This window comes from Phascolarctos cinereus, unplaced genomic scaffold (genome assembly GCF_003287225.1).
Source record: "Phascolarctos cinereus isolate Bilbo 61053 unplaced genomic scaffold, phaCin_HiC Scaffold_4;HRSCAF=312, whole genome shotgun sequence".
Taxonomy (NCBI): Eukaryota; Metazoa; Chordata; class Mammalia; order Diprotodontia; family Phascolarctidae; genus Phascolarctos; species Phascolarctos cinereus.
Window position 1 is genome coordinate 289172755 of NW_027555847.1, and position 25878 is coordinate 289198632.

The window sequence follows — 25878 nt, forward strand, 5'->3', positions numbered from 1 at the left end:
AAATATAAATTCTTCTGTTTGTCATTTAAGCTCTTCACAGCTGGGGTCTAGACTCCTTTTCTAGGTTCATAAAGGGTGGTGATGTGCCATCTATTGCCTCTGTGCCTATGGACTTTCCCTCAAGTATATAATACTTTCTCTTTTCTCCTCTGCTCTTACAGTCCTTAGCTCTCCTTCTGGCAGTAGCCTAAATACCACCACACACATGCGGCCTTTTCTGATCCACTCAGTGCCTCTGGATGGATAAAGGTGCCTCTTTATTCTGAATTTACTTTGTACTTCCTTCTATATATTTTATGTTTAGTTATTTATGTACATGTTGTTACATATACATGCATTGGTACATGTACACCAATAGCCTGTAAGCTCTCTCAGACCAAGTACTCTGTCTCTCTTTTTTTTTTTTGGTGCCTAGTATAGTGCCTGGTACATAATAGACTCTCAATGAAAGCTTACTTAATTAATGAATGAGAATGAAAGAATGAGTGAATAAATGAATGAACTGACATGCTAAAGTTTCTTTAACTTTGACAGTGACTGCATAGCTTATAGAAAGAAAAAAGACTTCATACAGTCACTAAGCTCTATTTCTATAACACCACAAAGATTTGGTTAATATCGAAAACAGCAAGAAAGCCTAATTTAGGGCCTGAGTGAAAATTTTCTCTGTGGTTGATAATTCATTCTCAAAAAGAAAACGAAAGTTTGTAGCTGATATGTCCAACTGCTGCTATAAACAGACATTAATGGGGTTTCTCTTCCTGTTTTGCTCTCTCTTTCTCTGAAATGATTCTAGCTTCCACTTTTGAATAAAACAGTAACTATTTCTGGTCCTTGATTCAATGATGGATGTTTGCTCTTGAGAGATAGGAAACAACTTATTCTCGTTACTTTGTCATCATTCACTGAGTAAATTTAGACATTTCTTCATCTCTTTATGTGTCACTAATTTAATCTTAAGAGTATAGAACATTAGAGTGATCTTAGAGCTTATCAAATTCAACCTCATCACTTTATTAATAAAGAAACCAGTAGTGCAATAGCATTTAACTTTCTTAAATGTTATAAAGGTTTATATTAGTTAATGAGGAAAAGGCTATACTCTGCAGAATCACGGGAGTACAGAGAACCTTGATAGCTCAAATAGCTCATCCCTCTGTAAATTAGAACACCAAGTTACCCCTATGGTCAGGAGTATGCTGGCAAGTGTTTAACAACCAGCTCTTTGGGGGAGAGGTGAGTGGAGTAGCAGGGGGAGGTGGAAGGAATTTTACACAAGATAAACTTTTAAGTTTAATCTGCATTATTAACATTTTTTTCCTATGACATTCTTAAATCTAGACAATTGATAAAACAATAAGTGAAACCATGATTTGTAGTGTTTGTAGATTTTCAAGTAGTAAATGCTAATATTGAAAATTTAACAATTGGCACTCTCAAGCTATTTAGAGCTGGCTCATGTACACCTCTGCCTATGATACAGTGAATCCATGGAATCACCTTGAGCTCTGAGGACCTTTTGCTGCTATAAACTTGTAGGAGCAGCCTTGTTTATATTTCTTTTTTTTTTTAAAGAACTTTTGTTTTTTTGTGGACATAAAGGGCCTGTATCTAGAAACATACAGAGTGTTTTTTTCCTTATCAACTACCCCCAGAAGGATTTGGAGCAAAGAGTACTTGATTTCCGAAAATGATTTCCCAAGGATCAGAGATCACTATGTGTGAACTTTGAAGGTTCAAGATAAGATAAGGAATGGGAAAAGGTTGCTGTTGTAGACACAGTCTTTTCCTCAGAGGTGAAAGAAGAACATCAAGTAGCCTCTGCTGTACCTTCAGTGATGGGGGAGATGAGCCAGGCCCTGATATGGCAGCGGACACCAGAGTAGGATAAGCAATGAGCAATTTTCTGCAGCTATCTGAACCGAGGTGAAGAATTTCAGCTCCTAGCCAGTAATGAGAGACTGAATCATAACTCTTGACATCTTCATTATGAAAGTCAGACACTTTGCAGTAAGATCTTGAATTGTTTTTTTCAACCTTTAATAGGAGCAAGGAATAAAATCCCATTCTGAAAGGGGCAGGGTTCTATTATTTACATTTTATTAACCTTTTTACCTATTCCAATTACATTGCTTACTAAAGTAATGCCTCAGTGTGCAAAGGCATCTTTTGATATAGAATTCTGGAAAAGAAAGTAACGAGGTCACATTGGCAGAGGCACAAGCCAGAGATTGAATGAGTCATATACCTAGATTAAAACAACAACAACAACAACAGGAATAATAATCAAGCTACAGTACAAAGTTGAGTGCTGGTTGAAGGAGATCCAGAATCATAGTCTTGACAGCTGACAAGAGTCCAAACTGCTACCTCCTTTCACCAGTCACACATAGAATTGTTTACATGTGAAACACCACTGGTGGACCACAAAATCTCCTGAGGCCTCTGGTGGACAGGAACAGACAGGATGGCACTGTTTTCAAAACTTGCCAGGAGTAAGCACCTGTCATCTAAGATCTGACACATGTCCCCACATAGCTTCATTCATTCCTGGTTACTTCAATTTGACATAATTTTATTAAATGCCTACTATTTATAAGGCACTTTTCTGGTCACTTGGAATAGAAAACAAATGTAAAGTACTATACACTCTTTCACATGTGAACAGTTTGCTTCTGGAAAAAGGTAGAAAAATAACTTTGGTCTATTTTTTTAAATGACTATATATCTTGGTACATGGTTGATTTCATTTTGTTTTCCCCATTACACTGTGAGCTCCCTGAGAGCAGACTTTTTGTTTGTTTGGGGGTTTTTTGCATTGTTTTGTATCCCTAGCACTTAGCACATTGTAGGTGCTTAATAAATGCTAGTTGACTGACCAATAAAATTCACATGTGAAGGAATAGTTTCTCTAAGAAAATATGAAGAGATGCACAGACTGTTAAAAGAAACAGATAGAGAACTGCCCCTCAGATGAATGGACTGAGAGGACCTGTTTGACCTCAAAAAGTTGACTAAGCCTGCAAGGTAGTGTGATTCTTCATTTACATGTGACTTTTTTTTTAGTCTTTGGAAAGTTATAACTTTCAAAATGCTACATCAGATAATTACATGGAAACTGTGAGAAGGTTAAATAAGGATGCCTGGCTTCATAATTGACAGAAAAAAAATAGATTCCATGACTTTTACTCCCATGAGGGAAAGCAGAATCACTGACCAGCAGGACCCATTGATTTGAAGTATGGAGAGATGGAAAAACCAGCTATGAAAGAGTTAAGAAGTCAACCCCTGAGCCAGCTAATAGGAAGGCTTCGACTTCCATGCAGGGTGTTTGCTGATTGGTTGGGGAAAGCTTGCAGTTCATTGTAAGAGAGATCTCTTACTCTAGCAGATGTTACCCTAAGGCATTATCTACAGTTTGAAAGCCATCAAGCCTCTCAGAGATAACCTGGTTGTTCTCTATTGCTTTAGAAAGAAAAATGTAAAGAAAAGATAGGCTTTGAGTCTGTTTTTTTTTTTAAATTTGTTTCTATTTGTTTTCCTTTAAGAACATACTTGGAAGCAATTAGTGTAGGATCCTGTCTAGGGAATAACTGACTGAGCATCTCTACAGGATCTAATGAACCAACCTGAGAAGCTGTTCTTCTTAAGCTGTTCTTAAGTGAGCTACTCTCACTTAAGCGAACTTCTTGCTGTTACAGGAGCATAACATTTTCTCAGCACCTTGGTTAAGGATGATGGTGAGTTAAAAGATCTTGTCCTTGCTTCATCAGTATGAGTGGATGCCCAACAAGACAGTAGTGAGGACCTAAAAGAGAGCAGCTCACAGAGAAGTGGCTTTGTGCATTGTGTGTTGTCCCTGATGGGACCAAGTCTTCAAATCTTGCAGTTCAAAATCATAAATTACTCCAGGACCAAGTGTTTCCCCATCCACATGCCTCCCTGCTGGGTTTCTATAAGTGTTCATGGGAGAGTGTGACCTAGGTTTGTTGGTAGAGATTATTAGTGTTGTTTCCTTTATGCTGAATAACTTTGATATTGTTTTATGTTTAAGATCTAATATTGTCATGGTGCCTTCTAAATGGGTAGCATACCAGTGGCAGAATCAGGGCCATATACTAGTGAGTAGTAGGATTGTATTCTTCCCACAGCAAAGTTATTTCTAGGATCCTGAGAGAGTTTTAATTGGAGTTGTATAGTGGTGGCTTTTCTCTGGAAATCCCACACCAGTCAATGTGACAGAAGTTAAGGGGAAGTGAGCCAGCTCACAGAGTGAGAATAGCCATACCCACAAGGGTGTTACGCAAAAATGAAAGTCCCTACCCTCAAGCTGACTTACATTCTACTTATAGGTACAATCACACAAGCAATACAAAATAATGTCAAGAGGAAGAGAGTGATAATGACTGCGGACCTCAAAGGCCTCTTGAAGGAAGTAACACTAGAACTGTGTTTTGCAAAAAGGTGAGGATTCTACAAGGTGGAGGTGTGAAGGTGATGTATTTTTTCCTTTAATTTAATTTTCTTTTAATTTAATGTTTAATAGCATAAGTATATAAAATAGCTACTTTTTTTTTCAATATTCACTTTTATAAGATTTTGAGTTCTAAATTTTCCCTTCTTACCCCTCCCCAAGACAGCATGCAATCTAGTATAGGCTGTACATGTACAATCATATTAAACATATTTCTGCATTAGTCATATGGTGGAGAATCAGAACAAAAGGGAAAAACCATGAGAAAGGAAAAAAAGAAAAAATAGTATGCTTCGATCTGCATTCAGATTCCATAGTTCTTTCTCTGGATGTGCACGACCATCTTGAGTCTTTTGGAATTATATTAGATCATTGTATTGCTGAGGACAGCTAAGTCTATCAAAGTTGCTGTTACTATGTACAATGTTCTCATTCTCTTTACTTCACTTGGTATCAGTTTATGTAAGTCTTTCCAGGTTTTTCTGAAATCCAACTGCTCATCATTTCTTACGGAATAATAATATTCCATTACATTCATATACCACAACCTGTTCAGCCATTCCCCAATTGACAGACATCCCCTCAATTTCCAATTCTTTGTAGGGGCAATGTATTCTACCCATGGTGGGAGGGTAGGGAACACTTTGCAAAGATGCAAAGAGAGGAGATAGAATGTCATGTAAGAGAACAGTACTGGTTTGATTAAAATGGAGAGTTGTATGAAGAGAAGTAATACACTAGAAAGTTAAAGAGGAGGCAGATTTTGAGGGGCTGAGTCTGAGGATATGGTACTTTTTGTAGAGGGAATAGGAAATTTTAAAAAAATTTTGAGTATGGAGTTACATGGTCAGATCTTTGTTTTAGTAATATAAATTTGGCAACTATGTGCAAGTTGAATTGGAGAGAGAAGATCCTGGAAACAAAGAGATCCATTAGAGACTATTCAATGTCTGAAATTCTATGGGTTATCTTAAAGCTATGGTCCTGTTGAAATACTAATATCCATAGAAGAGGTACTTAAAGTGTTCTTTAATACCTTTGTGCAATAGTCTCCAAACTTTTTTGATACTGAGCTATCAATAAAAAAAAATGAGCATGCACCCCCAACATATGTATAATATGGGTTGTACAGAGCAGTTCAACAAGCATTTGTGCACAGATATAACCTGCCTGCCCCCAATTCACTACACAGGAGTTTTCAAGCCTGCTTTCAGCTGAGAGTGATTCAGAGCTGACATTATAGGAATCTAGAAATTGTCTGCTGAGCTCAAAAAACTGATTACTTGTGGATAAAAAAAAAAAAGAAATGAGCTACTGACCCCTCTGAGCTCATTTTCTTTTGGGCTACCCTCTTGGTTTCAACTCTCTAGGTATCATAATGTAACTCCTGAGAGGGCAGAGGAGTACAGGGCCTCCCTACCTTGTTAACAGAGCAGTCCCATCAATGGACCCCCCACAGAGATTTGTGGAGGTCTCCCCATATTTAACGGATATCTCACTGCCATATGAGTCAAAAAACGATTATGATCCAATGTACCCTTCTAAACAGATGTAATTCCACATGTTGACCAGTGAAACTGTATCTATCAGCACCATCTATCAGAGCTGTATCCTTTCCATGCTATTGTCAGCCAGTATCACTTTGCACAATTTTAAATGGTCTATGAGTGTCTCACTTCATTCCCAAGCTTAAATCACCAGACTGACACAAGTCACTGGAGCCCACAACATTTAGTGTTGGGAAATAAGATTGAACTATAATGACCTCATGGCTGGCTTTAGGAGTAAAACCGGGAAGATGATTCAGCATGGCTAGCCTTGGGTAATCAAATGGTTGTTGTATGGCAGCCTAGAACACCCTGTAGCTATACAATGATAGCTGTATGTGAGGAGTCCTCTCAATGGAACAGAAAGAGGGTCTCCAACGACCTGATAAAATTAATTTTGTTGTTATTTTTTGATCATGTCTGACTCTTCACAACCCTGTGGACCATACTGTCCATGGGGTTTGCTTGGCAAAGATACTGGAGTGGTTTGCCATATCCTTCTGTAGTGCATTAAGGCAAACAGAGGTTAAGTGACTTGCCCAGGTCACACAGCTTGTAAATGTCTGAGGCTGGATTTGAACTCAGATCTTCCTGACTGTAGGCCCAGCACTATATCTACTGAGCCATCTAGCTCTAAGCAAAGGAAGGTGACATGGAAGATAAAGATATGGCCATGGTAAACATTTCCCGGCTACCGTTAATGGTTAAAAAAAAAAAATCTTGTTCACCAGCATAAGGAAAATAAAATGGAAACTGTGCCTGAACATTCCAGAACTCAAGAAAGCAATTGTTTTTTAAGGCTGTTGCCTTGAAGGCACGGGGGCAACACTGTGTAATAGCACAAGTGAAAAGAGTCCATACTAATGGAAGTTAGAGTGATAAGGTATAGGTAGGAAGTATATTCCTCATCCCAGAAGTCTTAATGGAAAATGTGTTGCAATCCACTTAGATGAGTAATACAAAGGAAGAAAATGGGAGTAAGAGTGAGGATGAGAACTGGAAACTTACCCAAAAAGCAAGGGAACCTTGGGAACACCTCATAAACAGCCCACCAAGGAGTGACTTCCTCCACAGAAGGGTTAGAGCGTGGTCAGATTTTACTCACCAAGGACCCCAGAAGCCTGCAGAAGAAATTTAAACAACAAACTAATGAGTCACTGGAATCATGGTTGGTGAGGATAAGGTCAAAGGGGCCATTGCCGAGCTCCTCAACGTAGAAGAGCTCCTTCAACGTATAGAATATTTACTTCTTCAGAACCAGAGGTCCCAGGTGGGGATCATCCTTGGAGTGTTTTTCAGTTGCTAGGATAAGCAGTTGAACATATTTGGCTCCATACAGATATGTTCTCATCACAGCTGGTTCCTTGAAGGTCCTCATCTAAAGAGAAAGTGAGCTTTCCAAAAGGAACATTTTGGTGGATTGGATCTCTGTCCTGTACAGTCCCACCTCTGGTCCTCCTATGCCCAAAGTAGTGGGAATAAGTATGTTAATTTAGGATGAGCAACTTCATTTGTTTTGAAGTCTTCATTTTATAACTAAGTAGCTGTTACATAATGTTTCTTTTTTTGTTTTGTTTTTTTGCTGTAATAAGATAAGCACTTGAGTAATTGGTAAACAACAACTAATGATGTATGAGTCTGGTAAACAACTGATAAAAAACACTTGGTAATGTGGCAGAATAACTAAGGAAACAATTCAAGCTATATAAAAACTGGCAAATAGCAAAACAGGCATACTAAGTGGGTCAATGAACTCCCCAGTCAGTCCAAAGACCCGGAATACAGAGTGAGACAGATTTTTATGTATTAAAAACAATCAAATAAGATAACTAATTGAAAAAAAAAATGAACCAGGATCCAAAATTAGGTAATCTGATTTCTAAGTTTGGAAAGATTAGGGACTTTCCAAGTTGGGAGGGTGAGCGTGAACAGGTGCAATTCCCTGAAATCAGAAAAAGGGGTGTCTCATTCTCCCCAAGTGTCTGTATTCAATCAAAGGAATATGGAAACAATAACTGATTGACCAGTAGAAGGTCAGTTTTCAGATAAGAGATATGGTTTGCTTGAAATGTTTATAAACCTTCAGATCTGACTGGGTTGCTGGTCAGAATAACCTAGTTCCTTAGGTAAGAGTCTCTAAGCAGTGGGTAGAGGTAGTCCAGCTTCCTATATACTCAGGGATAGGTTCAAACAATGCAATAAGGCTCACAATTCCCATAACTGAATAAAGTTTTCTCACAAGAAAATAATTGGACTAGACCCATAACTGAATAGAAAGGGAACTGAGCCAGATCCAGAACTGAGTCACAAGATGGAGTCAGTGTAGTTCACTCAATTCCCATAGTAATGGCATTAGGAAACTAAAGCTTTGATTGGTAGTTTCCTTTCACTATAAGCTTAGGTAATCAATCATCAATCAGAACTTAGAAGTAATGTGTAAACACCGTTAGCCAGAACCATAAAATGCTACAGAGGCCCCAGTCATCAGTCGGCTTCTGGGTCATGATCAGGACAGACTCCTTCATTCCTCACACTTAGAAATTCAAGCATCCCATGTTTTCTTGAGACCATTGTTGATCGGTGGAGACTTTCCAGAATGCCACCTAGCAGGGAGGCACACAGCCTCTGGCTGGGCACAGAATTAACATTGTCATGGGCACTGGTATAATGCACACTTACTGGAATCTTTGGGAATCTGCTTGGTGGTTTGCTCCTAGAGGGGTTAATGTTTGTGTCATTGAATAGTCAATAAAGTTTGATTATAGTCTTTGATGAGTATGTCTTGTTAGTGTGCCATCAGCCCTAATAAGCTTGTGTAACAGTAAAACAGTTCTGTGTGTACATTATACTCTATGAAAATCCTGCATAGGCGGTAATCAGAGCCTGCCTTCTTAACACAGCCCTAGCTGAAAACTATCAGGCTTTAAATATGACCCTCCCAAACCACCAGAAAAGCATGTATTCTTCAACTGTGAAATTTGAGTGAAAGATCAGGACAGATCTTTAGCAACATTCCAGGCAAATACAACTGTCCACATAAATAGACACTCTGGAAATCCACCATCTGGCTCTGTTGACTGAAGGTGAGGACATCCTCTCCCATAAGGAACTTTATGGGTGGCTCCTGAAATACTGGACTGAGAAGGAGAATACTGATCACAGTCTACGTGGATGCTAGTAAAACTGTATCAGGAAATCTGTGTTGGGACCATAAGGGCCTTTCTGGCCCTTACGCCAGAAACTAGGCAGTCTCGAATCAGCCAATAGTCTATTTTTTTTTAAGGCAACTGGGGTTAAGTGACTTGCCCAGGGTCACACAGCTAGTAAGTGTTAAGTGGTTGGTCTGAGGCTGGATTTGAACTCAGGTCCTCCTGACTTCAGGGCAGGTGCTCTATCCACTGTGCCACCTAACTGCCCCATCAGCCAATAGTCTAGATCTAAACTTGAGGAATTTCTGGGATGAAACTAATTTAAGGCTAAAAGTGAAGTTTCCTCAAGACTTATCTCATCCTAACCATAGTAACAATAGGTAACCAAGGGTCATATGTTTGATTCATGGTTGCTCAGAAAGAGAGTGATTGTCACATAAAGGGCAAGCAGATACTAGTATTCAGGTTACCATCATACAACAGGACCTCTGGTGGGTCTATAGGGGGATGCTAGTTTTTAATCCAGGGTTTTAGGAGCAGGACCCAGAGGGAAGAGGCATCTTTTCTTAGGAGGACATGAGCAGAAGATCCTCACGTGGTAGTTATAGTGGCTAATCAGGGTGGGTGTATTGTGGGAATGGAAGTATGTATACTTATACAAGGCTTTACAGCGACTGGTTGTTGTGCTAAGACCAAATGGAATCTCTTGGAGTTGCCTGCGCCATCTCATGTATGCTTATCAAATGTGTACATGACACAAAGCTCAGAAGATAGTTAATGAAGTCAGCAGATGACTATCAGTATCCAAAAGCATCTTGATATACTAGAACATTGAGCTACATCTAATATGATTAAAATCAGCTCGGGATAAATATAAAGGTTTGTACTTGGGTAAAAAAAAGAAAAGTCAACTTTACAAATATAAGATGGGGGAGGCACAGTTAGATTCTGAAAAAATCTGGAGGCTTTAGTGGTTTACAAAGTCAATATTAGTCAACAGTATGATACAGCAGTCCAAAAAAACTAATGTAATCTCAGGCTACATTAAGAGAGACATAGTTTCCAGGAATAGGGAAGTAATGGTCTCTCTGTACTCTGCCCAATCAGAACTCATCTGCAGTATTGTATTAATATCTAGGCATTAACAGTTTAAGAAGGACATTGATAAGCTGGAGACTGTCCAAAAACAGATAACTGTCTCGGAAGACCTAAAGTGAACCATCCAACATCCTTCATCTGAAGTTATATTTTATGAGTTGAACAAGGCAAGGTGGTCTCTTTAACAAAATAGATGGGCTACAGAATGCTTCCACTGTTAAACAGAAATGGCTTGAGACTTCTGGCCAAGATGGCTTCTTGAACATAGCTATGCCCAAGTCCCACATACCTACTGAAGGAAAAAGCCTAAATCCACACTTCTTCCATGATATAACTGTTCAGGCACGCACACACACACACACACACACACACACACACACACACAGTCAGCAGACCATAGACAATGAGGAAGGGGACTTCCAGAAAAGCTACCACAGGTGTAAGAAAACAAGTCAGCAGCCTTTCAGTGCAACAGAAGACATGCTGGAAACTAGTGTAGGGCTTCAAGGCTTTGTGTCTGAAATTAGCTAGAGAAGAAGGCTCTCCTGAGAAAGCTTCAGGATGATAAGAAAGCCTTAGGATTGAGAAAAGGGCTAGGACTCTCATAGCTAAAATTCAGAGTTCCCACATCAAAGGAAAAATGTTGCAATTGTACAGTAAGTACCAAGGAACTATAGTCAGGATTACATGAGACTTGGTAGCTTCTGTGTTTTATTTTTCAACTGGAGTTGAGTGGGGAAGAGGAGAGGGTTAGCAATAGGTATTTCAAAAAAGAAGGCCATTGATACATTTTTTTAAATGCACGGAAGAGACCAAAAGGTTGTTCAGAAGAAAGCACAGAGAAGAAGTCTTCCGAAAGTAACATTAGGAAATTATTGTATGTTCTTAAAAAAATTAATGGAGTGATTTCATATAGAATGGTGTTTTGGGGTTCTGCTGTGTATATAGAAATGCTTATTAGTAGTAGTAATGGTGTTTAAGTTCAGAATTTTTAAAACAAAATTTTAATTTTAAAAATCCAATATAACGCTCACCTACTTCTCTCAGATGTTAATATCCCTCATGAACAGATTGTGTCTCTGCTAAATAGTGAGACCACCAGTCCTCTTCCCAATGCCTTGCCTTCTTTACTTACCCAATGGGCCTCTGCCTATGAAGACCTGGCTCCTTAGAAATTCTATCTTGCCTGATTCATTGACAGTTCTACCCTCTAGAAGAGGGGTATATGTGACTGAACCTCATTAGTCATTAATCTGATAACAGGTGATGCCCTGAGAGACCCCACAAATCCTTCCAGTGGACTATTGAGCTATATGGCTCCTTTATGAAGCATGCTTGAGTAACAGAGTAGATAAGAGCTTCTGCACTGATTCATGAGCAGTGGCCATGGGTCTGGTCAAGACAGTCAAATGCCCTCCCTTTGGGAATCAGGACCAGTTGAAAAATTTTGCCAGTATCTCCCAACGCATAGAGTTTTGAGGACATATTAGTGTACAGAAGAGACATTATATGTTTTCTGCTGAATATAATGGCCAGACTGAAACTCTTATGATAAAAACAGAGATTAGGAAATGGGTCCATCACCAATTTTAATATTTTCAGTTGAACTGAAAAAGAAGTTTTTAATATGTTCCCATACAAGTAATAGTTTTTCCAGCTCATTTGCAGAGATTTGAGAACTGTAGGAGTCAGACCAGATTTATGGGACAGGTTTCCATTTCTATTGTGGATTTGACTTGCTACTGAACAAGTACACCACTGAGAATACCTACCTTAATAAAATTTTAAGCTAAGAGGAAGTGTCACAGTAATATAATGGAAAGATCACAGGACTGGGAGCCAGAAAAAAATGGTTCAAGTCCTGGTTCACTTAACTTGATGACCCTAGGTCATCTACTTCTCTCAAACTTTGTTGCCTCTTGCTAAAATGTGAACCATAATATTTCTGAGGAAAACACTCTTTCTTACTTAAAATTCTTTATAAATATGAGTTGCATTGCTGTTATTACTGTGACAGTTCTACCACTATTCAATCCTTTTAAATACTTTATTGAAGTTTTTTTCTTTTTCTTCATCACTTTGACTTCCTTATGACTCTGCCCTCCCCCAGGGAACCCATCCTTCATAACAAATTAGCACAGTAAAACAAAACAAATCAACAAATTGAATAGGTGAAAACATATACCTCATTCTGCACCTATTGTTCACCTCCTTTCTGTCTAAATGCAGGAAACATGCTTCACCATCAAGTCCTCTGAAGTCATGATTGATGGCTATCATAGTCATTTTGTCAATTGTTCTCCTGGTTCTGCTTACTTTGCCCTGGATCAGTTCACATTAGTCTCTCCAGATTTCCACATGGGTGAATAAGACCTTTACCCCTAGACAAAACTGGAAAGAGAGAGAATGACTGTACCTCAGGCAGGTAGATTTAAAGCCACAGCCAATTCTAGCTATGCAACTAATGGAAAGAGGCTATTCTCACCCATGTGGTAGGGGAATGAAGAATGTCTTCTGCCAGAAGCAGGTCCCTGCCATCTCCTACACAGGTGCCTCCATCTCAGGTGAGCTGAGCATGCTCAAAAGTCAGTTACACTTCCATTAATTCCCTATGTATCTTGGATGTCAAACTTTTATTGGAGATAGTTGCTGAAAGTTTTATCCAATTAACTAGTTCTCATTTCATTCCAATTTCAATGATGTTGTTCACGCAAAAGCTTTTTAATTTTATGCAACTGAAATCAGTCATTTTGTCTGGTTTGATCACCTCTATCCCTTTTTTAGCTAAGAATCCCCTCTCTAGACATGGTTACATAAGGTAACTCCTTCCTTTATCCATTACTTTTAATGATATACCACCATTGAAATCTCATGAATACAGATACAATAGAGTCTTCTTTTAGTGGAAATCATTGGGTTCCCTCCCCTGGGTTTAAATTTTAATGAATATGTGATATATTTAATATGATGACACCCCACTCTTTTTTTGTATGTCGTTTACACAGGGGATCTGGGGCTATAGCATCCAATATACAGAACCTCTTTCCAAATAAGTAGATGATCTTTTTTTTGTACAATTGCCTATTTTCCCCAGCATTTTATAACATTCTTAGTAAATAATCTAAATTTTTAAGAGTAACTACAGCAACAACCTGAAGCTATTTTCTGCGAAGCAACACACCACCAAGCCCCACTTAAACTAGTTTCAAACATGTCTACTAAGGAAGTGTTTTGCATAACTGCACATGTACAACCTATATTGAGTTTCTTGCCTTTTCAATGAGGGTGGGTGGTGAGGGAGGAAGGGAGAAAATTTGGAACTCAGAGTTTTAAAAACACATGTTTAAAAAAATGTTTTCACATGCAACTGGGAAATAAGAAATACAGGAAATGGGGTACAGAAGTCTATCCTGCTCTACAGGAAAATAGAAGGGGAAGGGGATAAGAGAAGGGAGGGGGGAGAGATAGAAGAGAAGGAAGACCAGGGGAAGGGGTATTCAGAATGCATGCCATCTTGGGGTGGGGGGAGGGGTGAGAAATTTGGAACTCAAAAACTTGTGGAAGTGAATATTGAAAACTAAAAATAAATTTATATTAAAAAAACCTCAAAAAAAATAAACTAGTTTCAGTTTAAAATTTAGTAGGAAGTTGAAAGTACATTTAACATCATAGGATGTATCTGTAGCAGGAAACCTAACTGTTTATAACTCCTTTTAAAGGAGATCTGTTTACTGTGAAACCTCTATAAAAACTTTGGCAATGTACCTTGTACTCACAAGTATTGACTTGCACTCTGAAGTAAGACTTTGTGAGTGTAATTAGCTTGAACTTGAAATGATATGACCTTGTTTTTAGTGAAATGTATTATAAATTAAGATTAAATGCAAAAAAACAGACTGAATTAAAAATTATTCAGAAGTCAGAAAGAATTTATATTTGGAGGAGTTCTGTAATGAGAGAATGCCTTATAAGTGAAAAAGGATATTTCCTGGTGGTGTTTTCACTTTAGTAATAAGATAACTTGCCAAAGACTTATGATATGATTCCCAGCAATAAAGCTCATTATAGCTTATATGTGATAAGTCACTACAGAAAGACAGATGGCAATATCTCAGAAAAAATCACAAAACTTTCTAATATTCTAAGATTACCTGATCCAACTCATTTTACAAGTGAAGAAATTGAAGAGGTTCAGTGACCTCCCAAGGTAAAGACAGGAAATAGTAGGAGTGAGCCTAGAACCAAGTTTTCTGTGTCTTAATCAGTGCCTTTTTCTATTATCTTATGCTGCCTCTTCCTAAGTACAATTTCTGAGTAGAATTTTCCCCTTTCACAGAACATGTTTTATTGCCATGGGATGACTTTAACTTATATTCTGAGGTCAGGAGAATTACCCTGAGAGAATTACCAGGAGAATTAGTTTGTTCCCTGAGTAAGTTATGTGAGATCTGAAATCATCCATTGACACACAGAATCCTTCTCATGTATAATTCAACTTGGGGTTCAGTAATTGATCATAACTTTCATATGAAAGCTACCGTGATAGGTCCCAGGAGACTGCCCAATTATTGTTGTTTTTTGTATATGCTTTGTATTTACTTACCTATGATAAGTAAATTTTTAAATCATTTTTTAAAAAATTATTATTATTATTCACTTCTCTAGGATCCCTGGGTGATAAGATATAGAGCTGAAAGGGATCTCAGAAGCCATCTATTGCTACTTTCTTATTTTACAGATGATGAAACTCAATCCCAGGGAGGAGAAATTTGCCCAAAATCAAATAAATAGTTAACATCAGAAGCAGGATTTGAAGCCAGGTCATCTGACTCCAGAGCAGTTGCTCTTTTTCCCAAGAAAAACGTAAGCTCCTTGTAAGTTTATTTTTGTCTTTATAGCTCTAATTCCTAATGACATGCACAGAATGTAGTGGGCAATCAGTGTTTGTCAGATTTAATTGAATTCTTAAGGATGGTGTAAAAAGAGTGAGTCTGTGATGGCAATGAGGATAATGGTTAGATTCTAGGGTCATTTGAAATGTCATCATGGGGACAGTTTCAAGAAGTAATGACTCATGCATTTCCCACATGAAGTAATTCTACCTATCAGATTTAACTAGGTATACTATCAACATATTTTACTGATTAATTGAAATGTGCAGAACAATGTGGTAGGTGCTTGGAATATTAAACAGAAATATAAAATACATTCTCTTTTCTTAAGAATCTTACTGTCTAGTAGAAGACAGTTATATATACATAAAAACATAAAAAATAAAAATTCCATTGTATCAAATGAGTGGCCTTGGTGCTATATGTATTAAGAGTTCAAAAAAGGGAAATATTTTCTTTTATATTGAACTTGACAAAAATCAACATATATTTCCATATACAAAGAGCAGAAAAAGATTATACGTCAAAACATATATCTTTATTATGTTGTTGTTGTCATTGTTGAGTTGTTTTTCAGTCATGTCCAACTTTTCTTGACACTATTTGGAGTTTTATTGGCAAAGATACTGGACTGGTCTGCCATTTCCTTCTCCAGCTCATTTTACAGAAGAGGAAACTGAGGCAAACAGGGTGAGGTGACTTGCCCAGAATCACACAGCTAGTAAGTGTCTGAGGCTAGAGTTGAACTCAGGAAGATGAATTTTCCTGACTCCAGGCCCAGCACTTTATCTTCTGTGCCATGTAGCTGCCCTGCTCCATTATGTACAGTATTTTTGTTCGTTTGTAAATGAGTAAAATCACCAACACTGCCTTGCTTTTATCTGTTTCCCCTTCTGAATGTCCTTCTATTCTCTTCTGTATATTTTTAAATATTTCATTGATACTTTTCTGTCTTTCTTTTTTTTTTTTGCAACAATATGACTACAACTTCACTCTACGCTACACTACAACACCAACTACTACTTATACTACAACATCAACTCTCTCCACCACCACCACTACCACCAATGGCGATATCTTTTCAAACTTGGTTTTAGAGGCTTCTAGGGAGATAAAATAGAAATATTTCCCATCTGAACCATGAGACAGGAAGAGCAGTGGACAGGATTGAGCAATGCATCCATTATATATACTTAATGTTCCCTGTCCTCTATCTCTTAACGCTTTTTAAATTACTATTTCAGTATGGATTGAGGGGTCCTAGACAGATTGCTGAGAAATGCATGCATCAAACCAATATCCTGTTCTTTAGCCTTTTTTCTTTCTAGTGCTGGTAAGGGAGCAGACCCCCAACTCATCTGAGCTCAATCTCTTTTCAGCCCAGCAAAGTAAGAAGTTGATTCCACCTTTGCAGCTGACAACTTGAACTACTAGCTCCTTTCCATCCAAACCCTCCTAATTGTTCACTGTCTTTTCATTGCTATAACTTTATTCCCCATTGAGAAAATGAAAATTAGGTGCTAATCCTTGTTTTTGTGATTAATACTAATGTGAGCAGAGATTTGCAAATAGGTTTTGGTTCTTTTAAAGAGATAAAAGCCCAGCTTCAGCATCAGTTGAAGTAATGGAAAAGGAACAAACATTGATCCTGTTTGGAAGTCTCAAAAGAAAGGCAGCCATATATCATATCCCTGGGAAAATTCAAATTTCTCAAAGAAAGCAGAACCTATACTCAGAGAGCCAAAATGCATGTACCCGTAGACCTAACATAGATAAGCACTTGATGCAAACTAAAACTCAGACATACTCACTTTCCATGGAATAATTCTAGTATAAATACATTCAGGTGCTCTTTTCTGGGCAGTAAGGTGGCCCAGTAGATAGAGTCAAGAAGACTAATCCTCCTGACTTTAAATCTGGCCTCACACACTTCCTAGCTATGTGACCCTGAGCAAATCACTTAACCCTCTTTGCCTCAGTTTCCTCATCTGTAAAATGAGCTGGAGAAGGAAGTGGCAAACCATTCCAGTATCCTTGCCAAGAAAACCCCAAATGGGTTCATGAAGAGTTAGACACAACTGAAAATGACAACACCACGGATTATAATCATGCAGAGAAAACCTTCCAAACTGGGATAGGAAACTATGAAGTATGACATTCTAAAGACACAAATGAAAATAATTTCATCACATTGGGAAAAGTTGTCTGAAGAGACTGATATGAATTCACAGGAAACTCACCAAGCAACTTAGATTTTAAAAAGCTATGTACATAAGATTTAAACAAGGGCAGAAAAGAGAGGATTACTAAACAGCAATCATACAGTCCTAAGAAAATAGTGCCAGAAAAAAATTAATGCCATTAGAATTAGAAGGGAAACAGCTAATTGGGGGAACAAATTTTCTTTGGAACAAGTTTCTTTGATACAGTATGACATCCACAATAGATAGAGAACTTACACAAATCTAGGGGGAAAAAAGAGCAATTATCCAATTGATAAGTTGTCAAAGAATATAAACAGGCAGATTTCAAATTAAGGAATGTAGGATATCAGAAGTCATACAAAAAAGTGTTTCAAATCACTAATTATAAAGGAAATCTAAATTTAAGCTACTCTGCAGTTCCACCTCATGCCCTTAAAGATTGATAAATATGACAAAAAGGTAGAAAGTATAATTATTGGAAGGGCTTTGAACTTTGGGAGGACAGGTACATTTAATACACTGTTGGTAGAACTCTGAATCATCCCAACCACTCCTGAAAACAATTTGTAACTATATCCAAAGGCCAATAACATGTACATACCCTTCAAACCTGCAATTTCTTTTTTTTAAATTATTTTATTAATTTATTTTGATTTATCAACAATCACTTCCATATGATTTTGAATTTAAAATTTTTCTCCCCCTTTCTCCCCACCACCCTCCCCACTATGGCGTGCAATCTGATATAGGCTATACATTTACATTCCTATTAAACATATTTTCACATTAGTGATGTTGTAAGTAAAAATTAAATCCAATTGGAGGAACCATCAGAAAGAAGAAATAAAACTCAACAGAAGAGAAAAAAAAAGACAGCAATTCAACTTTCATAGTTCTTTCTTTGGATGTGGATAGCATTTTCCATCAGGAAGCCTCTGGAGATGTCTTAGATCCTTGTATTGCTGAGAAGGGTTAAGTTTATCAATATTAGTCATTGCACAATGTGGCGGTTATGGTGTACAACGTTCTCTTGGTTCTGCTCACTTCACTCAGCATCAGACCATACAAGTCTTTCCAGGTTTTTCTGAAGTCAGCCTGTTCATCATTTCTTATAGCACAATAATATTCCATTACATTCATATACTACAACTTGCTCAGCCATTCCCCAATTGATGTCAGCCCTGCAATTTCACTATTAGCTGTATACCTGCTCCCCCCTCCAAAAAAAATTCAGGATGGAAGGAAAGGACTCACATATACAAAAATATTTGTACTAATACTTTCTGTTATAGAGCAAAGACTGGAAACAAAGTGAGAGCCTATCAACTGGAGAATGGCTTGATAAATTCAGATATGTAAATGGAATGGAATGGTGATTATGAAGGATTCAGTGAAAGTTGGAAAGACTTTCATGAAATGATGAAGAGTGAAGTGAGTATAACTAGAACTATTTTCACATTGATTACAATTATGTAAAAACAAAATAAGAATTTTGAAAGACTTCAGAATATTGATAGATGCAGTGACCAATTGTAATTTAAGAAGACTGATAATGAAGCATGCTTCCTGCCCCTCATCAGAGAGGTGATGGGTTACAGGTAAAAGATGAGATATATACTTTCAGACACAACTGAAAGGTTGATTGTTTTACTTAAATATATTTATCTATTTGGGGAGTATATGGAATGGTTAGTGGGTAATGATAGAAATGTTTATTTTATTTTTTTAAATATAAATTTATTTTAGTTTTCAATATTTACTTCCACAAGATTTTGAGTTGCAAATTTTCACCCCATCTCACTCCTCCCCCCACCCCAAGATGGCATGCATTCTGAATATCCCTTCCCCTAGTCTGTCCTCTCTTCTATCTCTCCCCCTTGCCCCTTCTCTTATCCCCTTCCCCTTCTATTTTCCTGTATGGCAGGACAGACTTCTGTAGCCCATTTCCTGTTTTTCTTATTTCCCAGTAGCATGTGAAAACATTTTTTTAAAAACATGTTTTTAAAACTTTAGGTTTCAAATTTTCTCTCTTCCTTCCTCCCCACCCACCCTCATTGAAAAGGCAGCAACTCAATATAGTTTATACATGTGCAGTTATGCAAAATACTTCCATAGTAAACATGTTGTGAACTCTATTTCCCTTGATCCTATCCTGCCCTCCCATTTATTCTATTCTTTCTTTTGACCCTGTCCCTCCTCAGAAGTATTTGCTTCTGATTACCCCCTTTCCCAATCTGCCCTCCTCTCTATCATCCCCTGCTGTCTTGTCCTCTTCTCCCCCTATTTTCCTGTAGGGTAAGACAGATTTCCATACCCAATTGAATGTGTATGTTATTCCCTCCTTAAGCCAAATCCTATGAGAATAAGATTCACTCATTCCCTCTCACTTTCCCCTTTCCCCTCCACTGTAAGAGCCTTTTCTTTTCTGTTTCTTAGGGTTTTTTTTGGTGAGATGATTTACCCCATTCTACCTCTCCCTTTCTTTTTCTCTGAGTATAATCCTCTCTCATCCCTTAATTTTATTCTCCAGATATGACCCCTTAATCTTCAACTCACCCTGTGCCCTCTATCTATCTATCTATACATACATATAATTTTTTTCCTTCAACTACCCTAATACTGACAAAGGTCTCATGAGTTATAAATATCATCTTTCCATGCAGGAATGTAAACAGTTCAACTTAATAAGTCTCTTATGATTTCTCTTTCCTGTTTACCTCTTCATGTTCCACTTGAGTCCTGTATTTTGAAAGTCAAATTTTCTATTCAGCTCTGGTCTTTTCATCAGAATGCTTGAAAGTCCTCTATTTCACTGAATGACCATTTTTTCCCCTGAAGGATTATACTCAGTTTTGCTGGGTAGGTGATTCTTGGTTGTAATCCTATCTCCTTTGCCCTCTGGAATATTATATTCCATGCCCTGCTCCTTTAATGTAGAAGCTGCTAAATCTTGTGTTATCCTGATTGTGTTTCCACAGTACTTGAATTGTTTCTTCTGGCAGCTTGTAATATTTTCTCCTTGACCTGGGAACTCTGGAATTTGGCTACAATATTCCTAGGAGTTTTCCTTTGGGGATCTCTTTCAGGAGGAGATCTGTGGATTCTTTCAATTTCTATTTTGCCTCTGGTTCTAATATCAGGGCAGTTTTCCTTGATAATTTCTTGAAAGATGATGTCTAGGCTCTTTTTTTGATCATGGCTTTCAGATAGTCCAATAATTTTTAAATTCTCTCTCCTGGATCTATTTTCCAGGTCAGTTGTTTTTCCAATGAGATATTTCACATTGTTTTCTAATTTTTCATTCTTTTGGATTTGTTTTACAGTGTCTTGATTTCTCATAAAGTCACTAGTTTCCAATTGCTCTATTCTAATTTTTAAGGAAGTATTTTCTTCAGTAATCTTTTGGACTTCCTTTTCCATTTGGCCAATTTTGCTTTTTAGGGCATTCTTCTCCTCATTGGCTTTTTGGACCTCTTTTGCCATTTGGGTTAGGCTATTTTTTAAGGTGTTATTTTCTTCAGTATTTTTTGGGTCTCCTTTAGCAAGCTGTTGACTTGTTTTTCATGATTTTTCTTGCATCACTCTCATTTCTCTTCCCAGTTTTTTCTACTTCCTTACTTGTTTCTCAAAATCCCTTTTGAGCTCTTCCAAGGCCTGGGACTGATTCATATTTTTCTTGGAGGCTTTGGATGTAGGAGCTTTGACTTTGTTGTCTTCTTCTGGTTGCGTATTTTGATCTTCTTTGTCACCAAAGTAAGATCTGATTCTTCTTGCACTGCTTGCTCATGATCCCGGCCAATTACTTGAGTTTTAAACTTTTTGTTAAGGTAAGAGTCTGCTTCCAATGTGGAGAATGTACTGTCCCAAGCTTTGGGGGTTTGTGCAGCTGTTTTCAGAGATACTTGTAGGGACCTGTAAATTTTTAGTTCTTCCATGGTGGTATGATAAGGGGCAAGGTGTTCACTCCTTTCCTGGCCTAGGCTCTGGTCTATTAGTGACCATAAGTACGCCTTTCTGTCCTGGAACTGTGAGGAGGGTTTTCTCTTCGCAGCCACTATAAGTTCCACCAAGGCAGTGCTCCTCCTCACCCCAGGACAGCGGCCCAGAACTGTGACCCAGATCCAAGCATGGGCAAAGCAAGAGATCCCTGCAATCCCTCTCTGATCAGCCACTGGATTCCCCCTCAGTCTGTGGGCCAGAAGCTCAGGAGGCAGCTGCCCCCCCCCCCAGGGCTGTGCTCTTGGGGAACTGGATCTGAGACCCCACGTTCCTCTCTCATCACTGCAGAAACAGACTTTTCCCACTGACCTTCTAAGTCTTTGGCATTTGTGGATTGAGGAGTCTGGAAGCCACAGCAGCTGCTGGCAATTCAGCCCTCTGAGGCCTGCTCCAGATTTGCTGCAGCCTGCATGCCCACGCCTCACTATGCTCCTCTCCCAGACCAGCAGGATATACCTTTCTGATCAATCATCCAGGTTGTGTTGGGCTGGAAATTTGTTTCACTCTGTCTTTTTATGGGTTCTGCTGCTTTAGAATTTGTTTAGAGCCATTTTTTTATAGGTATTTGGAGGGGTTTGGGGGAGAGTTCAAGCAAGTCACTCTTTTTACTCTGCCATCTTGGTTCCTCCCCCCAGAATAGCGATAGAAATGTATATAAAAAAAGCATCAACAAAATATTTATAATTCACAAAAGAAAAAAAGGATATTCAGAAGAGTACAAAAATAAATGAGATTTTTTTTCAAGTTTTATATATACTTTTAAAAAACAACCTAACAGAAGTTCATAGGTTCATATATACTCCTTTTTGTTTTTCTTTGTTTATTGAAATGTTTGTGTTTGTTGATTATGGTCAACTTCATAGCAAACGAAAAAAAAAAGAAAAAAAATTAAAGTGCCATGTACTAACTAAAGTGTGGGACAAGTTAAAGTTCGTAATGAAAATAAAATCATCAAAAGGTGTCAGAGGGAGAGATAGTGGGGAGGGAAGGGAAGCATAGTCATATTGGGAGAAAGAATATTTGAGGTAGATATGATAACTGACAAAAAGAAAAGGTAGGATTATTGACTTTGGATTTTGTTTCTTTATAAGGATAGGACATAAATGTGCAGTTTTTGGCATATTCTGAACTGTATAACTTTTCTAATTTTTCTTTGCTTCTTTACATGGATAAATATGTATTTGTTATTTTGTTATTTGTGATGGTCTTTTGTGTGACTAGCATTTGGTGAGAAGAATTCAGACTGGGTGAGTATGAACTAAGGACTAGTGATGAGGAAAGTGGCTTTTTTTCTGAACCAAAATTGTGCCTTTAGTCTAACAATATTGGCAAGGGGAAGGGATGTGGGAAGAGGGCCAGCTTCATGGCCCTTCTCCTGTTCCCCTGAAGGTGGTAATCACAGTTTTTTTTTTTTAGAGAGGGGTGGGTAATAGTCCAGAGATATTTATAATTCCTCCTATAAGCTGGATTTAGTCAACCCATAAAGCAATACATATTTTACATGGGAATACATAATACAAATGCAAGATACTGTTCAAGATACTGTGGTAGATATAAAAATGTGTAAGACATTATAGTACTTGGCCTCAAAAACTGTACAATCCAATACAGAAAATGACAGAATTTGAAAGCTGACAGGGGCCTTAAGATGAATTTCCCATTTTAGTAAGAGCAAACAGCCTCAGGAAAGCAAACATCTCACCCACTTTGGGTCCATTTCCATACCATAACATCAGCAATTCAGAGTCTTCCCACCAGAATTTGATGACACCCTTGAGACTCTGAGCTCTTATTGGTGAGTTTTCAGCTTATGTTGACCAGACCTCGTCTCATCGTGTCACTTCCTGGCCATTTCCATGCCATGTCACCAAGCTTGCAACCCCATTTCCTATGTGTTGTCTTCCATTACTAGAATGAAAACTCCTTAACGGTGATTATTTTCATGCTTGGTTCTCTTCGTATCCCCAGTGCTTAGCACAGTGCCTGGCATAGTGTAACTACTTTTTTATTCATTCATTCACCAAAGGTCACACACATATTAATGATGATTCAAACCAAGTTCCAGGTCTGTTGCTCTTCTTGCCTATTCACAAATAATTTTCTTGAAAGACAATGATATACTCTACGGTTATGAAGAAAGCTCTGCAGGATTTAGAAGAGGGAGAAACCACTTCTGGATGGAATGATCAAGGAATGCTTTACCTACAAAGGAGCATTTGAACTAAGCCTTCAAGGATGAATAGATCTTCAACAGGTTAAGAAATAAGGAAGAGTATTACAGTTGGAGGTAATACCATAAACAGGGGCTAAAAGCGTGGTTAGGAAAGAGTGAGCATATCCACTTTGGTTGTAGTATGGGGCTTATGTAGAAAAATAGGGAGTGAGAAATAAGGGTAGGTGCTTCCTTTAGAGACACATTGTAGAAGACCTCGAACACGAGGTTAAAGAATTTCTACTTTTTGCAGTAGGGAATTTGAAGCTCCTGAAGTTGTTTAGGTTGGAAAGTGACAGGATCAGACCCATACTTTAGAAATATTAATGTGGTAGTGGTATACAGATAACTTTGAGTTAAACAAAAGGGGAGGAGAAAGAGACTAATTGGGAACATGGACGAAATATGGCATGGAAATAGAATGGAAGTTGAGGAGTAAGAGACATCATAATGAAAATGCCTGGATTTCATGAATCATGAGATGTTTGGGGCAAGGAATCAACTGGCAAGCATATATCAAGCATCTACTGCGTGTTATATGCTGTATGAGGCACTGGTTATACAAACACATAACTAAAACAATCTTTTCCCTCTAAGAGCTTACATTCTATCAGGAGAGACAACATATACACATATAAGTATATAAAATCTGTGTGTGTAGTATATATATACACAATAAATACAAGGTTTTAAAATTTTTTGTTGTTGTTTTTAACTGGAAGTTACTAGCAGCTTAGGACATCAGGAAGGCATCATGTGAAAGATAGCATTTAAATTGAACTCTGAAAAAATCTAGGGATTCCAAGAGGACAGCGGTGAGGACAGAGTACTTAGCAGGTATGTGTAAAGACAATGTTGTGAGTGAGGAACGGTAACCAAAGAGTGTATGAAGAGGAGTAATGAATAACATATCTGGAAAGGTAGGTCAGAACCAGGATGTGAAGGGCTTTAAATGCCAAACAGAGGAGTTTCAGAATAATGTAGGCACATGATAAGATATAGACTCAGAATTCACCTGGGACATCATCTAATCCAAATACTGTGTGAGTGATTGTTTCAAGTCTCCACTTCATTTTGCTTTTGTAGACACAGAGTTAGTGTCTTCTTCAGTCAAACTAAATAGGAATTTGGCAAGACAATTGAATCCAAGCCCACAATTAGCTAGAGAATGCTTACGAAGCATTTCCAAATTCTTCACATCATCTTGTCAAACTAGATTGACTAGTTGAACAACTAAAACTCAGATTGAGATTGGACACACAAAAGTCCAGAGATCAAAGCAGTGAAAAGAAAATAAAAGCAACTACAGGAAACATTTCTTACACAAACACATAGAAGTATTTATTGACTTTGTGCCATATCTTTGGAACAGAATAAGAGTCACCCCAAGCTGCTGATTTGTGTCCCTTTTTTTAGCTTCCTCATCCTTGCTTTCTACTATATAAAGTCTTTACACAAAAAAAGAAAATAACTGTTTAGGTTTTCTTTTCAAATCACAGTTTTCTTTTAAAGATCAAATAAAAATGATTGGTGGAATGGGAGGTGGTAACTATTAATACCTTGGAAAGAATATCTAGTAAAATTCCCTGTTGTAAGAAAATGAATGTAATATTTTTATATCAATAAGGTTTTTACATATAGATATGGCTTTTAAACAAAATTAGAATAAAGGAAATCAAAAGCATGTGTGTGTATATATGTGTCTGTGTCTATGACTGCATCTGTGTGTTTGATGGTATTGTTCAGTCATTCAACCAAAGGATAACCATGTTCTCAGTACTTCTGGACTTTAGTTACTGGGTGACCTAAGGCAAATCATTTAACCTGCCAGATCTGATCTTCCTCATGTATGAACTAAGATAATAGTTTTTTAACGCACTATACTAAAGAAGTAAAAGGCATTAATTGTTTGCCACTACCTTACTATCTGTGGGTAAATGGGTCTACTATACAAAAGAGGAAATAATGGTGGGACACTATTTGTGCAATAGCTGCACAAAGCTGGTCCAACCTTGTCAAGTGAAAAAAGAACTTGAGTGTTGTTTGAAGAAGAATAAAGGGTGAGGTGAAGATAAAGTCTAAAAATATAGGGTTGAGGGGCTGAGGCAGAAACAAGAGAGGTTGGAATAAATTAGTTCTCATCAATTCAAGTCCTTTCTACAGTGATGAGACAGAATTCCTCCCATGGGACCGAACTATGACTCCTGAAAATATGGAAAGGAGAAAATTTTCCACACGCAAACCAAATCTTTGAGGTGGGTAAACACTCCCTAGAGAGCTAGTTTTCTGAACAACATTGTAAA

The 25878-nt window shown here is 37.8% G+C and overlaps 1 protein-coding gene and 1 long non-coding RNA gene across 7 annotated transcripts in view; one reads left to right on the top strand and one right to left on the bottom strand.

Moving 5' to 3' along the window:
- Positions 1–3651: 3651 nt before the first annotated feature.
- LOC110223610 (uncharacterized) lies at positions 3652–25269 on the top strand. 4 transcript variants are annotated; one of them, XR_002328744.2, is made up of 5 exons: positions 3652–3740; positions 4353–4494; positions 15007–15142; positions 18657–18795; positions 21416–25269. It is a non-coding gene; the product is annotated as an uncharacterized LOC110223610 (long non-coding RNA). The 4 variants fall into 4 exon arrangements; XR_013486101.1 differs by having other exon boundaries at positions 21652–25269; XR_002328745.2 differs by having other exon boundaries at positions 15007–15131.
- The window catches only part of LOC110223620 (uncharacterized), a 62638-nt gene continuing 40606 nt past the window's right edge, over positions 3847–25878 (bottom strand). For all 3 annotated transcript variants that reach the window (XR_013486099.1, XR_013486098.1, XM_078153107.1), the window contains 2 exons: positions 12454–12659; positions 3847–7142 (listed from right to left, as the gene is read on the bottom strand). The gene's annotated coding sequence lies outside the window, so the exon portion shown is untranslated. The remainder of the gene's footprint in view (positions 7143–12453; positions 12660–25878) is intronic.